This window comes from Microcebus murinus, chromosome 8 (genome assembly GCF_040939455.1).
Source record: "Microcebus murinus isolate Inina chromosome 8, M.murinus_Inina_mat1.0, whole genome shotgun sequence".
Lineage (NCBI taxonomy): Eukaryota > Metazoa > Chordata > Mammalia > Primates > Cheirogaleidae > Microcebus > Microcebus murinus.
In genome coordinates, this window is record NC_134111.1 from 55,455,090 (window position 1) to 55,471,825 (window position 16,736).

General features: G+C 36.2%; 1 protein-coding gene across 1 annotated transcript in view; it reads right to left on the reverse strand.

Moving 5' to 3' along the window:
* Positions 1-16,736, reverse strand: part of LOC142872322 (dual 3',5'-cyclic-AMP and -GMP phosphodiesterase 11A-like) — a 47,187-nt gene that overhangs the window by 11,664 nt on the left and 18,787 nt on the right. The gene's annotated exons all lie outside the window — the stretch shown is intronic.

Below are 16,736 nucleotides of genomic sequence, written 5' to 3' on the forward strand. Positions count from 1 at the left end.
CAGGGATCTTCTCAGTGCCTTTTGTGCAGACCCATTGTTTTGCATGTGACTCTCAGCTGTGATTTTTAATGTTTAAAAAGACAAAGTCATAAGGCCAAAAGCAATTTTTACTTTTCAACCAAGAGTCTGTGCCTCCTACATAGGGAACAGTACTTGGATACATTTCTGACCCAGGAGTTTGCAGTTGCAGCCTCATCTGCAAGTTTCTGAGTTGAATGTGGTGCCACAGAGCACATCCAGAAAACAGCTCCCTACCCTCAGATCCACTAAGGCTGCAGAAAACCAATCTCTGCAGTCCGAGCATTTATGTCCTTGAGAAAAGAGCTATATTCACTCTGCTGGAAAATCCCAGCCAGCCCCAAAGAGACATATTTTAGAGGCACTTTAAGAAACCTCAAAGCAAAAAGAAATCCATCTCCTGTATCCACTTTCTCAAAGAAAGCACTCAAGGCTCCCTAAGCAGGAGCCACCGGAGTAAAGAATCTTATCCAGGTCTCAAACTCATGGCAAAGATGGATCGCCTAAGATCTCTTTTATGCCTCTGTCTTATGCCCTCTAGATTTATAGTAAAAATTTCCACGATTAAGCCAAGAACTAGTCTTGACCACTATTTGACCTATAACGATATTTTTGTTTGTTTGTTTTTTGTTTTTGTTTGTTTTAAGAGAGAAAGACAGAGTTCACTCTGCTGTCCAGGCTGATGTGCAGTAGCTCAATCATAGCTCACTGCAACCTTGAACTCCTGGGCCCAAGCCCTCCTACTGCCCCAGCCTCCTGAGTATGTGGGACTACAGGCACGTGCCACCATACCCAGCTAATTTTTTTTTTTTAATTTTTGCGGAGACAAGGTCTCACTGTGTTACCCAGGTTGGTCTCCAACTCCTGGCCTCAAGAGATCTTCCCCCTCAGCCTCCCAAAGCACTAAGATTATAGGTATGAGCCACCATGCCTCCCAAGGATGATTTCTTTTTTTTAGCCAGAATCTCAAATCTACCTTGGGTACTTCATAGCCAAGATGCTCAAACCCTTTAAGTCTAAGAATGTCTACATGATGGTAGTAATGCTTCCAGAACACACAGATGAAGAAACATATAATGACAAAAGCCCCTTAATTCTATGACACTTTCAAATGAACGTTTATTCTATCTAGCTATAAATTATAACTCAAAAATTATAAATTACAATCATGAACTATAGAGAAAATTATAGAGAAGAATTATAAAGACATTACAGAGAAAAAGTGATACAAGATATGCATGTATATATGGTATTTCTTCATTTCTTCAGTCTACAGACATTCAGAAGTGCACAGGAGTAGAAGAGTGGTTGGCAACCCTTGCTAACTCTGAATCACAATGGGGAGCTTAAGGAAAGTGATGCTTTAGCCCCACCCCACACCAATTAAGTAGTATTTGGTAAGGGGAAGGGTCTGCAGGGGACTTTATTTCTAGCTATTGGTCAGGGTTAAGAACCACTGAATTAGAGGGTCACTTAATAAATCTAAGGCCTCTGGAGTCTGAAGAGAACAGATTGTAAACCATGCTTTAGAGCTTTCAGAACAAGTTTATTAGTTTTTGTTTTGTTTTATTTTGTTATATTTTCCAAACACTTTCCCCAAAGACTTAATGAACTGGGCCGACACACCTTTCTCCACACCCCACTAGCCTATTCCCCCAAAGAAAGGTTTGGAGACTAAGTTCAGTCCCACATTTTATCTGCATCCTCTTGCAAATGCCTTATGGAGTTGCCATGTAGAGGAGCTAATGGAAATATGAAATGAATAATCTACTGAAATTCAAACCAATACATTGCCAAACTCTCCAAAGCTCAAAAGTAAATTGCTCTTATTGCTACATCAATTAGTAATACACATTTAATTCTAATTCATAAAAGCATCTCCATACACTTATGACTTATCACTAGACAACACTTATTTTCCAGAAAATGGTTGGGAGGCTAAGCTCTTGAAACTTTTGATTAGGGTCTAATGACTTGAATGTATTATTCTGCCTTTCTTCATAGAAGGAACAACCAATTATTGTGAATTAATGGAAGGCTTGAGCTTATATTACATAGGAATATGTAATATTATGTGTATTATTATGTTAAAAAGTAATTTTTTAAAGTTCTAAAACATTTTTAGAGATATTTTAAAATGAAATATGTTTTGTAAAATGTCTTAAATCATTCTTTCTTGTGAGAACATGATAATAAAAATACAGTGACTACCTGATATTAAAATATATTTTAAAGCAACAATAATTAAAACAGTAAGTTGTTGTTCTAAAAATAGAAAAATTGGTGAAAGAAAATAGAAAGCCACATATATTCCTATATATACGAAAAAATATCTATAGATATAAAACTGTTTAGTTAATTTTAAGAGTATTATTTCAGATCAGTCAGAAAAATAATAGATTATCCAACTACTGACATATTTGGGAAGAATAAGTTAGATCCATATCTCACATCATACATCAAAATTAATTTTAAGCACAGTAAGGAGTTAAATATACTCATCTCTTTTTTCTTTTTCTTTTTTTTTTTTTTTTTTTGAGACAGAGTCTCGCTTTGTTGCCCAGGCTAGAGTGAGTGCCCTGGTGTCAGCCTAGCTCACAGCAACCTCAAACTCCTGGGCTCAAGCAATCCTGCTGCCTCAGCCTCCCAAATAGCTGGGACTACAGGCATGCGCCACCATGCCTGGCTAATTTTTTCTATATATATTAGTTGGCCAATTAATTTCCTTCTATTTATAGTAGAGATGGGGTCTCACTCTTGCTCAGGCTGGTTTTGAACGCCTGACCTCGAGCAATACCACCCGCCTTGGCCTCCCAGAGTGCTAGGATTACAGGCGTGAGCCACCGCGCCCAGCCTATACTCATCTCTTGATACATTGCAAAAGTAAAACAAAATTTACTCAAACTCTGCCAAGATATATTTCCTATTTTAGTATGAAATATTATGAGAAAAAATTTTAATATTATGTATTATAGACAATATTGTGAGAATGTATAAATACCACATATTATGAGGTGAATTCTAAATTCCCACCCAGAAAAGCCAATGGCCTCTGTTAAAATGTTGGTCTTGGCCTTCTTTTCCACCTAATATTTAAACAAAGTAGACAATGAAAGTAAGATTAATTCCATTTCTTTTATTGTCTATTTCAGTTGAGATTCTTATCAGAAGTGCAAATGGAAAAAGGTTTTGATAGAAGAATACCAGCAAGATAAACAATAAACTAAACTATCATTTACTTTAATTGTAAATGATATTAACATATTTTGATTTAAAAAATTAAATGTCAAAAATAAAATAATAAAATAATGGAAAAATTATAAGCAAACATTTGTCTGATCTCACAATGGTGAAAGCCTTATTAGGCATTAAGACCAGAAAGAAGGAAGCATAAAGAAAAAACCTAATAGATTTGACCACATAAAAGCTTTTAATTTAAGAACCTCAAAAATAATGTAAACAGAATTAAAAGTAAAACTTGGAAAAATATTTTAAAACACATGTGGCTGACAAAGTGTTAAATCCTTAACATACAATATTCTTACAAATCAATGACAAGAAGTGAGCAATGTATAGAAATAAAAAATAAACAAGAGAAAAAAATTTCAATAGGACAGGAGTATGTGAAAATTACAAAACTACAATAATAATTATGGGTTTCTCTATAAATTGATAAAAAATTTAAAATATAAGATGTAAATATCTAGCTTTATTGAAAGTTTTAGTAAAATGTCTGCTTTTATACATTCCTGGTGAGAACACAAATTAGTGCAATATATATGAAGGACAATTTGGCAATAAGTAACAAAAAGCTTTTAAAATTTGTGTACTTTTCAATATAGTAATTTCATTTCTAGGGATTTATAATAAGGAAAAATTGAAAAATACCTAATATTAAGCAGGAAATTGATTATATTATGGTATATCCACACTACCACCAAAAAAATGTGTTATAGGTTATTATTTTATATAAGTGGTTTTATTATGGACATGAGAAAACAACATGAGGAAAAGAAGTTTAGAAAGTAGCAAAATTAGCATAGTTTCCTAAGGGTGATGGGATTACCATCCGGGACAGCACTATAGGATCAAAAGTGCCCTCTAAAAAGACAGAAGTCATTATGCTACTGGATTGCCAGTAAAAAACAGGCAAGATATGCCAGATGACAGCCGACAAGATGAAGGTGGGTCAATATTCATAAATAATATAAATAACATATATATGAAAAACAGACACCATAGCACTCTGTACTCTTAGCAGGATTTAAGTAGATCTAAGCTAGTAGCAGTCTAAATGGCCCTGCTATTTTTTTCAAGCCATTATCATCCTGGCTAGAAAAATCTTTATTATAAAAGTTAGGCCCAGTTGAATTGCTACACAGAATGCCAAGGAATCTTGATGGTATTATCTGATATCACAGAGAACGAACAATGGAAAGATTGCCAAAAAACTATAGCTGAGCAATGTGCTAATATGTGAATGGATGGACTTTTCAACTCTTTCACACTCTGACCCTCTCCATATTTAATTGTTAAGCATCACAACCTCTCATGTAGCATAGCATATATCATGTTGGAAAACATTCTGATTTTCCAAGAGGATGAATACTGGCAACTAAAAGCAAGTTGTCTGATATTGATTTCTGAAAAAAAATTCTCAACAAACTATTAAACGAGTAGACATAATTCTGGAAGAGAATGATATAAACAAGTCCTTCGGCCACAGCAATGTGTTCAACCACTGAAAGGCCAGGTTAGAAAAACTCAGGCGTCTTCCAGTGGGAAAAGGACTCAGAGGCAGCATGACACTGTTTCCTGCTGACCTTCCAGGTGGATCCCTGGCTGGTTGGTTCCACACACATTCCCTTCCCCACTATAAGTCCCTGTGTCCCAGAAGCCTTTCTTCCCCACTCTGAGGCTACGCTTTCCATTTCACTGGTGTTCACTCTATCTCAGGCTGCAAATAAGCAACAGTGCTTAGAGTACCTGGACTCCCTGCAGAAGTTATATGGCCACATGTTCCATAAAAAAAATGGGACATGAATCTCTATCCTTCCAATAGTGGGAGTGGCATTTCAAACCAAAGATGTCAACATGTGGTTAGGTCATTCAGAGGATGGATCACATTGGCAGGAATTATGTGCAGATAGTCCGGATGGACACAGTGTGTGCTCAGCACCCATGGTGGATTTTCCTTAAATAAAGCACGAAGGTACTTTCTTAGAAATGCTTGTGAGTAGGAGCCCTCTAGCCAGATACACTGGAACACTGAGTCGGTGTGTTTTGTGGCAGCCTCATCTAAGTCATTCCACCTCGAATAGAGTTGGCTGGCCCCTCTTGGAACTGTTCTGCCTGCTGCCTTGTTCCAGAGCATTTCCTTGGCCAGCTGGCAGAATGCTGCTGTGGCCTTTTTATGAACTAGATCAAGCACTTGGAATGGCTAGCTAATTAAAGCATCATCACTTTTGCTGGGTTAGAAAGATTTGACATATCCACTAGCACTGACTCTCATGGAAGTAACAGGGTCAGGAACCACTCTATAAATTTCAATTCATTTCTGAAAGGCTTCAGTAAAATGAACAATCAATTTAACCAACTGGAATTCTTCTTCAGTTTAGGATATGCATAGTATGGAACAACAGAAAGCAGTAGAAACTGCAACAAGTCCTGAGTTACCCAAATCTACAAGATTCCCACATACTCCTTCAGATAGAGTAACGATAGACTTCCAATATCTACTGAAACTCAAACTTTAAAAACTTCATTATGTCCTAGTCCTTCTGCTTTAGTTAAGACATATTTGCTTATGGGCATCACTGGGTATTGGCATCCCCATCCCCACCATAACTCACCCACCCACATGCTCACATACAAGTACATTTCACACTTCTGGCTCGCTGCACCCAACAGTAGGAGACTTCATATAATTGGTTCCATGGTTGACATGGAACATTTATGAAATTGACCAAAAGCTAGGTCACCAAGCTAGCAAATTTAAAATCACCATGTCAAATAATTAATATCATGTAGCAAATAATGCTTAACCCAATGCACGTTAGTTAGAAGCAGCAATAAAATGATTACTAGTGAAACCAAATATTTGAAAATTTAGAATACATTTCTGAATAACCTATCAATCAAACAATTAAAATGGAATTTATAAAATATTTTAAATATTTATAAAAATATCAGATGATTAGATATGTATATCAAAACTGTTGGACAGTTAAAAAAGTTCTTAAAAGTTCAGTCTTAAATGATTATACTAGAAAAGAAAGAAAAGCTCAACTTAATGAAATGATTATCCAACTATAAGGAGTTAGAAAAAAATAACGGCAAAATAAATTCAAGAAAATTGGAAAAAATAATAAAAATAAGAGCAAAAGTTAATGGAAAAGGAAGCAAACATATAATAAACAGAATTGCTAGGGTTTAAATGTTTGTTCCCTCCAAAATTCATATTAAAATTTAATCACCATTATGATGGTGTTGTGAGGTGGGACTTTTAAGAGGTGTTTAGGTCATGAGGGTTCTGCCCCCATGAAAGGACTAATGCCTTTATCACAAGGGTTCATTATTGTGGGATTGGGTTTACCCTTTTTCCTTTCCCACTGTGATGGCTTCCACCATGTTATGATGCAGTAAGAAGACCCTCACCAGATGACAGTACCTTGATCTTGGACTCTCCACCTCCAGAACTGCAAGCCAATAAATTTCTGTTTATTATAAGTTTTTCAGTTTGTATTCTGTTATAGCAGCACAAAATGGACCAAGATAAGAATCAAAAAAATTCAAAAAAGTCACAAAACGTAAAAATCTCTAGAGAGAATAATTAAGAAGGAAAAAAGAGTGACGTGTTAAATTTTTAAAAATCAGCAATAAAAGGGGTAAGACTATAGTTGCTATAGAGAAGATGTTGTGAACAACTTTGTGTCAATAAATTTGAAAAGTTAGATGAAATAAAGAGATACATACAAACTACCCAGAAAACATCTTTTTGAGAACATGAATAGTCCTACAAACTTTAAAGAAATTAGATCAGTAGTTTAAAATATTCCCATTAAATACACAAACACACACACAATCTAGATCCAGATAGATTTCCAGGAAATTCTACCAAACATCCAAGCACTGGGTGATTCTAAATTATACAAACTATTCCACAGAATAGAAATAGAAGGACTATTCCTCCAATCCATTTGTGATATAACTTTGCTTTTAAAATCAGACAAGGATATTAAAAGAAAAAGGAATATATAAAAAGAATATATAAATATATTAAATATGTATAAATTATATATATATATCCTCAAAGCAAACATTTTTATGAAACAAATCAGATAATGTATAAAAATAATAACTTATTATGACCAAGTTGGTGTTTCCTAGAAATTCAAGATTGGTTTAATATGAGAAGATCAATTAAAGTAATTCACCACATTAACAATGTAACATGAAAAAAACTCATATCTTAATAGAGGCCAAAAAATTTGATTAAATTCTGTATACATTTGTGATTTTAAAAATAATATCAACAACTCCCTTAGGAAACTAGGGATAGAAGGGGACTTTCTTCCAATAAAAGGCATTTCAAAAAACCCACAGAAACCTCATACCTAATGATTAAATCTTGAAAGCATTTTCTATAAGATCAGCTGCAAGATAAGGATGCTTGCTATCATCAATCTTATTCTACATTGCACTGGAGCCCTTGCACAGCAAAGAGGCAAGAAAAAGAAATAAAACATAAAAGATTGTAAAGAAAGAAACAAAACCTTCATTATTGGCATATGATGATTGTTTACATAGAAAATCTTAAGGTATGGATAAAAAAAAGTTTAAATGAGTTAGATGCCAAATCAATTCACAAAAGTAAATTGCATTTCTGGATACCCACAACAATTGACTAAAAATGTAATTTAAAACAATACACTAAAATATCAATAACATTTTTAAATATCTATAATAAGATATAACAAGCAATGTGTAAGATTTTATAATGGAAAAAGTGTACTGAAGGATATTAAAGAAGATTAAATAAAAAGAAAATGTATCATATTATTGGGTAGGAAGACTGAATATCATAAATCAGTTCATTGTCTCCAATGTGACCTATACTTCAGTGCAATTCCAACTGAAATACTTCAAGCATGGGGATTAGGAAGAATAAGCTACAGAAATCAAGGCAGCGTAGTAGTCATACAGGTATAGAATAATATACCGGTAGAATACTGGCCTGTAACAAACCCATACATATATGGAAAACGGATTTATGACAAAGCAAGCATTACAGATCATGAGAAAAGGCGAACTATTCAATACATGACCCAAGATCAATTATTTACCCAAATAGAAAGAAAGGAATTGTATTCATATCATACACCCTAACACAAAAATGAATTATAATTAAATTAAATAATATGAAATCAAAATTGTAAAATTTTCCAAAGACAATATAGGAGAATATTTTCCTTTTTACCCTAAGTGTTTCTTCAATAAGAACAAAAAAATGCACATTTTAAGATCAATAAATTAAGTTGTATCAAAATTAAAAACTTGAGTTTGCCATTAAGAGTGAAAAGCAAACAATACAGAAGAAAGATATTTGCAATAAATATAACCAACAAAGAGGTTAGTGTTCTGAACATATATAAAGATCTCAAAGAAATCAATAAGAAAAAAGCAAATTCAATAGGAAAAATGTGCAAATGACATGGGCCAGTAGTTCACAAGAAGAGGAAACAAACACAGAAAAATAGAGAGAGGACTTAGTAGGGAAAGCCAGGGTTTGTGCCCTGATGGCCATGGTAGTGCTGGCCCTGTACACACCTTGAAGAGGAAGATGCAACAGAACAAGATCATCAAGATGAACACTGCATAACTAAGAAATGACTAGTTAAGAGTTTGCAGTCATGTAAATATGATGCTAAAATTCCAGGAGATGTGTAACATTTTGTACACAGCAGCATTATTGATAACAGCAAAAAAAAAAAAAAAAAAAAAACTAGAAACAACCCAAAAGTCTATCTATAGTAGAATGAATAAATTGTGATATATTTATGCAAAGGAACATTATACAGCATTGGAAATTATTGTTACACATTTCAACGTGAATTGTTAATCTCAAAAACATAATGTTGGTCAGAAAAAGAAACAGAGGGATACATGTAGAATGACTGCATTTATACAAAGTTTAAAAGCAGACAAAATGAAATTGCATATTATGTAGAAAAACATACACAAGTGGCAAAGCCATAGGGGGTGGGAAACAAGGGAACCCCACAATACTCACCATGGCAATAAAAGGGAGGAAGGATAATATTATTGTGAAGGGGCAGCAGAAGACTTTAGTGGCAATGGCAATGTCTCATGTTTTAATCTGGTGCAGACAGAAGGAAGTCCATTTTATTCTTCTTTATGCTGTGCATAGATATTCTATTGTCCCATTTGGATATATGATACATTTTACAATTTTTAAACGGTGATGGACAGTACAATGAAAACTGAAGGATCAAAGCTCTTGTCATTACCAATATGTTCGGCACACATTATGTCTTTAATTTGCAGATTTCTAAGGGGTGTGCTTTAGCAACACACATGAGCAGTTAACAACCCAACTCTCATTATGTTAATAGGAACACTGTGGCCAAACCACTAAACTAAAAATTTACTCCATGGAGTTATTGGTACTAAAACTGAATATCTCTTCAGAGAACTACACACCTCAATTTGTTTACTTTTCTTGCTCTTGTACTCTGTGTTGACATTACAATAATCTACTAAATAGAACTGCCTTCCTTTTCAACAGTTCTTTCTACATTGTTTTGTCCAGGTAATTTTTTATGATTTTGATACTATTATCTGACATGTAATTTTAAGTCAGCAAATATATATTTATAAAAATGAGGAATTGGAATATTTTTTAAAAGAACCTTGTCATTTCTCCAAAGAAGGCATAACAGTATTAACCTTTAACTGGATAAAATTTACAATGAATTATTTTCACACACACATAAAATTTTTTTTCAAAAATAGCAGAAGCCAATATTTATTTTAAGTCTGCATGGCAAATTTTCCTGTTTTTCCATAATACTTTGTATGACAGATGTCACTGCCACAGTATCAAAAGCACTAAATTCCCCTTTTGAAGTAATATCTGTCCAGTTTCACAGCTGCCCTGTATTTTTTTCACCACAAAAAGACAATATTTCAAGCATCATCTCCCTAGAACTTATAAAACAGATCAATCTGCCTGAAAACTAAAAGACTACCTTGAGCATACATTTCTGATAAGACCCATATTAATCATATGGCCAAAACTTTAGATTATCACATGAAAGTAATTTTCCCACATAAAAGATTTTCACTGTCTTTTCAAAAAAGCTTAAGAAAGTACACAAGTATTACTATTCCTTTTCTCCGTTTCTACAGGGGTCTAGGTGGTTAGCATGCTTTCTTGTGTGAGGAAAGGGGGCAATTAGTAAATGAGGCAATTTTCTTATACAGCCCCAGCTGCTTCACACGTCACATTAATGGTTTCTATTCAACAGCTCTAAAGATACAGATAATTAAATAAAATCCATCCTAGTTACTTATTTTATCCTTTTCATATTTAAAAGGTGTAACACAGAACTTTCACTTTATATATACAATTTTAAGGAGTAGGTGGTTACTCAAAATCAATAAACTGGCATACATATTAGAAAGTATTTAATATGTGGCTAATTAATTTTACATGATAGACCTTCCATTCTCTCCCTTGGGCCTCATATGTGATTTTGTCAGTAACATTCAGAATGCTACACTAAATTTTAAAATGTTGAAAGTATGAAAGATATTCTCCCATGAAGTCTCTAAAATTATTATTATGTTGCATAAAAAAAAACTACAGTTAGGAGCAAGAGGGCTTAACCAACACATTTCTTACTGCTGCAAAACTGCTCTGTATTAACCTCATACTGAGTCATTGTAGAGACTGGTGGGAGGCAACATCTTGAGCAATTTCCTGAGATGAGGGGCTGCTGGTCCCTTTTGGCATGGGTGGTGAGACACCCATTTAAGATGCTAAAGATTTTATAGGTTTTTTTTTTCCTTTCACAAGATAAAAATGAATCAATAGCCTTTGGATATAGTCTCCAACTAATATTGTTTCAAAGACAATGTCTGATTGTGATTGTGATTCATGCAACGTGGCCTTACTCTATTATTATAATACAATCATATCTGGCTAGTATTAGGTACTCAGTGCCTAATGGAAGTTAAGGGATGGTATGTTTTTTGATGGAAAAAGAATGCTATTTCCCTCACAGACAGTGTCTATCATGGGCAGATGATTCACACTGATGCTTTATAAATAGCATGAATTCCTCAGGAAATTTCTCCACTGGGCCCTCCTTTCACATTAAATTCAAGATATTAGCCAAATTCTGCTAAGCATATATATTTGACCATCCAGTAAAGACAGGTCAAGATTCTTCTGACACTAAAACTTGCTTTGAAGAGAGAGAACAACATAATCTGGCTTTGGAGCAACAGACGGTTGGTGACTCTGGCTTTCCATCTTGATCTTCCAAGCCAGTAACCAGCAGAGACATAAGCATCATACCAATTACTCTAGCACCGGATATGACAAACTATCCTGGAAAATGCACATTTAATGAGGCTTGTGATCAGTTCAAATCATAAAGAAATTGAGGTAATCACAGGACTTATTGATTCTTCAGATAATAGCAATGACGGCTGTCACTTACGAAGAGCTTACTGTGTAATCAGGTTTCTGTGCCAGTGTTTTACATACATAGAATATTCATGACAACCATGCAAGGTGGATATTGTTGACCCCATACACACACAAGGAACCTGAGGCTAAGAGAAGTTAAGCAATTTATCTAATGTAAGTAATTTACCAATAACTGAGCCAGATGCTAACTCAGAGATGCTTAAGTCTAAAGCTTGGTCTCTTTCCACCACACTACGCTACTTGGAAGAATTAGCAATTTGTGCTCAGGGCCTCTGCCCATGTTGGCATTAAATACAGCTTCAAAACCATAAGAAGACATGTCAGTGGCAACAAACTGTAGTTTATGTTGCACTAATGCACTATGGAACAAAGTCAGAAGTTAATACTGTTTGTCATTTTTCTTATTGGCCAGTTCAACACCAGGTCACTTTGTTTTTTCCAGTCAATTATTAGATATATTAGCAAAGATTGACTTCTGCAAAAGGGAAACACAGAATAAATCAAGTATTCCCCTCTACAAGTTTAAAGCTCTTGCTTTACAAAGAGAAAGCACATTATGAATTACAAATATCTTTCCCCAGGGGCAGTCCATTTCATAGAAATGATGTAATGACAAAAGAAAGTGAATAATCCTGATTTTTTACCATATTTTCCAAAAACAGAAAGTTGACATATGTAAGTACAATGTATGATTTCTCAATATAAACCCTTGAGTTAAACCTCTCATGATCGTGGTCACATAGGAAGTCCTTAGGAAGTACAAAGGACATTGCATGTGATACCAGAAGTCCTAAATCCCCTGCACCAACTCTGCTACTCTTTGGTTCCAAAACTCTGGGCCATTTAACTTCTCTAAGCCTCAGTTTCTTCACCCTCTAAATGGGGATAATAATTTTACCTTTCTCAGCAAGGATGAATTGGACAGTATATGCTAAAGCATTTTATAAATGATAAAGTGCTATACAAATATACCAGCACATTCAGAACAGGAATCTGACTAGAAACATTAGAAACTCCCCATTTCCCAAAACATGACCCCACAGGCTTAACTTACTTCCTGGTTAGAGTTCTGTGAGATTTCCCTAGACGCTATTCCTGGGACGTTATCCCCCACTGCACTTATTATTTTTGATTGCTTCAGTGGGTGTCTATCCCTAGCAATCAAACCAAGCCATGATGAAGGCAACAAATGCCCCCAAAGGACACTCCCAGTAGCCAACAGCAAAGAGCTGTTGGACCAATAGATCGCGGATATAGCTATAACTTCAGTTCCCTGCTCACAGTTCACCTGTAGTTTCCAAAAAGTTTCACAGTAAAGAGAAATGTACACTTTATTCTAGAATAAGTTGCTTGATCATATACACCAGAGCTAGAGGTTTTTTCTAAGAGACAAATAAATGTACATCTCTTGCTTTGGATATATGCAATTATCCAAAGCAGTTGTGATGAAAAATGAAAGCTTTTCATATTTAAAGGAACTATCTGTGTTGCACACTCACAACATAGCTTCCAGAAATATTAATTGTTTAGTTCTTGTCAAAGTTGTCTGACAACTTAGGTAAAGGACATTGTGAAACAATGTTGCTGAATAGACTGTTATTCACTGTTTATACACCATAATAGGGACAGTAGGTCATGGTGCTTAAGAACCATAAGGCTCCAACAATCTGGGTTCAAACCCTGGCTCTCCAACTTAATACCTGTGTGACCTTGGGGAAGTTACTTAGCTTCTCTGTGCCTCAGTTTCTTCAAGTTTATAACGCCTTAATAATAACAGACCTTCCTCATAAGATTGCTATGAGGAATAAATGAGTTAATATGCATGCTTAAGACAATACCTGGAACATAGTAAGCTCTTTGTAAGTGCTATCTATTACTACTGTTATGCTTTTTGCCTTCATATGCATTAATGGTTATATTGCAAGCCGTGAATTTTCCTGAGGCAACTTGTCCCAAACTCTCCAATCATGATACAATTGCTGGGATCTTTGCATGTAAATAATCAATATTACCTGAGGTCAATGGATGTGAATTGCTAAAATAGCTTCTGGAAGGCATTCTAGCAGATTTTTAAACTTCATATTCTGTCAAGGAGTCTTCTTCTTTCCTGGACAGGAATATGGCCTTAAATGTGTGAGAAGAACCTGAATGAAGTCCTTAATATCTTCTATAGTGGTAAAACTGTGGACTTCAAACACCATCAGACAACTTGGGTTTGCGTTCAGGCTCTGCCCCTTACTAGCTTTGTAAGTTTGTGCAAGTTACTGAGCCTATTGAAGTCCAGTTTCCTCACATGTAGTGTGTGTGTGTGTGTGTGTGTGTGTGTGTGTGTGTGTGTGTGTGTGTGTGTAAAGTAATGGTATCTATCTCAAAGAGCCTTGTGAGGATTAAATGAAATAACTAAATCTAAGCATAGTACCCAGAACACAGCATATACTCAACAAATGTTAGCCATTACTATTAATCTTTCTTTGGCTTGGTTGATCTTTATAGGAGCTCTTTGCCAGTGTGTTAATTGAAAAAAAAAAATGTAAAGATGAAGTCTTATCAACAGAATTCTTTTCTCATGCCACTGTAATGTTGAATTTAGTTCACTTGTGAGGTATTTTTGGAAGAATTTATTATAAACTTTACAATATGGAAAATATCCTGGAGTAGACTAAGAAATTCATAGAAATACAACATTGAGAAGGTGGTTGATCTCTGTAATATAACCATCAACACTTCCTTTCTACTTTGGTTTCTTATTTGTTCTTATACTTCAAGAATTGGGGTCAGAACTTCAGAATGTTCAAAGCTTGGGTTTGGAAGGTTAGGTGATATTTAGTCAAGGAAGGCTGTGGGCTGCCCCTTTCGAGTCAGGCAGACCTGACCTAAGTATGGTTTGCTTTTGGCAAGGCTGACCTGGTCAGTCTTTGGTTCCCTCAGCTTTCCTTTACTCCTCTCAGTGAAACTATCCTTGGTCACATTATTGCTTTATTCAAGCAATCAATTTATTTCTGTTAATGTTAACTGCTAATTAACTTGTTCACTGCTGATGGGCTCTAAGAGATGTCTGGAGATTCTTACTGTTGAAAAAGCCAGAAATATTGAGTGAAATTAAAGTATAATAGTAGAATTAAAGGTTGTGAAGTTGTTAATTTGGGGCTGATATCTTTTGCCCACTATTCCTATGTCAAGAGCCTAACTTGTTCCTGTAGACTTATTAGGTTCTTAGATTGAAATAATTGTGCAGAAAAACATTTACTGATTTTTGACTTAGAGACAGAGATTCAGATCCTAGGATGTGATGTTTGGCTATATCCTCTATTGCAGTTGATGGGGAGACACAAAAGCAAACTAGAGGCGGGGCACGATGCCTCACGCCTGTAATCCTAGCACTCTGGGAGTGGCTCACGCCTGTAATCCTAGCACTCTTGGAGGCCAAGGCTGGTGGATCGTTTGAGCTCAGGAGTTCAAGACCAGCCTGAGCAAGAGCGAGACCCTGTCTCTACTAAAAATAGAAAGAAAATAGCTGGACAATTAAAATATATATAGAGAAAAAATTAGCTGGGCATAGTGGCGCATGCCTATAGTCCCAGCTACTCAGGAGGCTGAGGAAGGAAGATTGCTTGAGCCCAAGAGCTGGAGGTTGCTGTGAGCTAGGCTGGCTGATGCCACGGCATGCTAGCCTGGGCAACAGAGAAAGATTCTGTCTCAAAAAAAAAAAAGCAAACTAGAACCCAAATCATTTTTTTTCTGAAGGACATCACCCAATGGTAGCACCCAGGAATAGCTTTTCCCCAGCTACTCCAAAGATATATAAAGACAACATGCTGCAATGCAAATAGAGCTTTATTCCAAGTTACGTTCTTTGCACTTTCAGTCAGATGGCAACCCTGAGTCCCTTTGGTAACACTGTGGGGCAGCCGCTGGTGACACCTCTAGTAGATCAGACATGCTGCTCATTCAACACCAAGCATAACTTGCTACCAAAGTTTCTAATTAAAATTTCTTGGGCAGAATTATTTTGTAAAATTTTTCCTCTGTGCTTTCATAATTAACATGGAATTTCAGAGCTGGAGGAAGCTTAGAAATCATTTTCCTAGCCCTCCTATGTACATACGAAGATCCTGAGGTCCAGAGAGCAGGTCATCGCCCACATTTCCATAGGTGATGGGTGCGGGTGGCCCAGATCTGTGCCCTCTCCTGCTTATAGGCCTTCCACAGTTCATTGTGTTCAAAATGAAGGTGTCTAAGATAACAAACCCCTTGAATAATCTGGCTCCACCTTCCTATCCCCTGTTACCCAGGATGAGTTCCTTGTTGCCTCATAAACATTCGATGTGAGAAATGCTCCAAGTGGAAATAGACCCGGCAGGAGGCAGTTTCAGTCATCTAGGTGAAAGACAATGGTGGCTTGGACCAAAGTTGGTGGCAATGGAAATGGAGAAAAGTGAACAGATTTGAGGTCTGTTTTAAACAGTCAACCAAGAAACTTTCCGATGGATCCAATATGATGGGTGAATCAAAGGAAAGAATCAAAGATGATACCTAGGTTTCTGGCTTGGGCAACTGAGGATAAAGAAGACAGGGCAGGGGCAGGAGAGTGCTGGGGGTGTGTGTGAAAGAAAGTTCTCTCAACATTCCAGGTATAACAATCTATTTGAGAGGGGACACAGCATATGTGAGAGGAGAGACAACACTTCCCTTTCTCTGTTTCCATGAGGAGAGATTTCTCTTAACCTCTCCAGCCTTGGGTCCCACTCCCTGCTCCTCCCGTGGAGGTGGGTGAGTTACCTGATCAGGGGCTGGGGAGACCAACTGGACATACAGAGCCCAGCCCCCTTCTCCCCTTATTCTTTGTCAGGCTGCCCACAGGAAGCATGCCTTCTGCTCTGCTCCGCACTTCAAAGGGATAGGCCCCTCACGCGGGGAGGGCCGTGGCAGCCAGCATTGTCAGTGCCTGGGAAGGTAGGTCTATCTAATCCTGGGATTG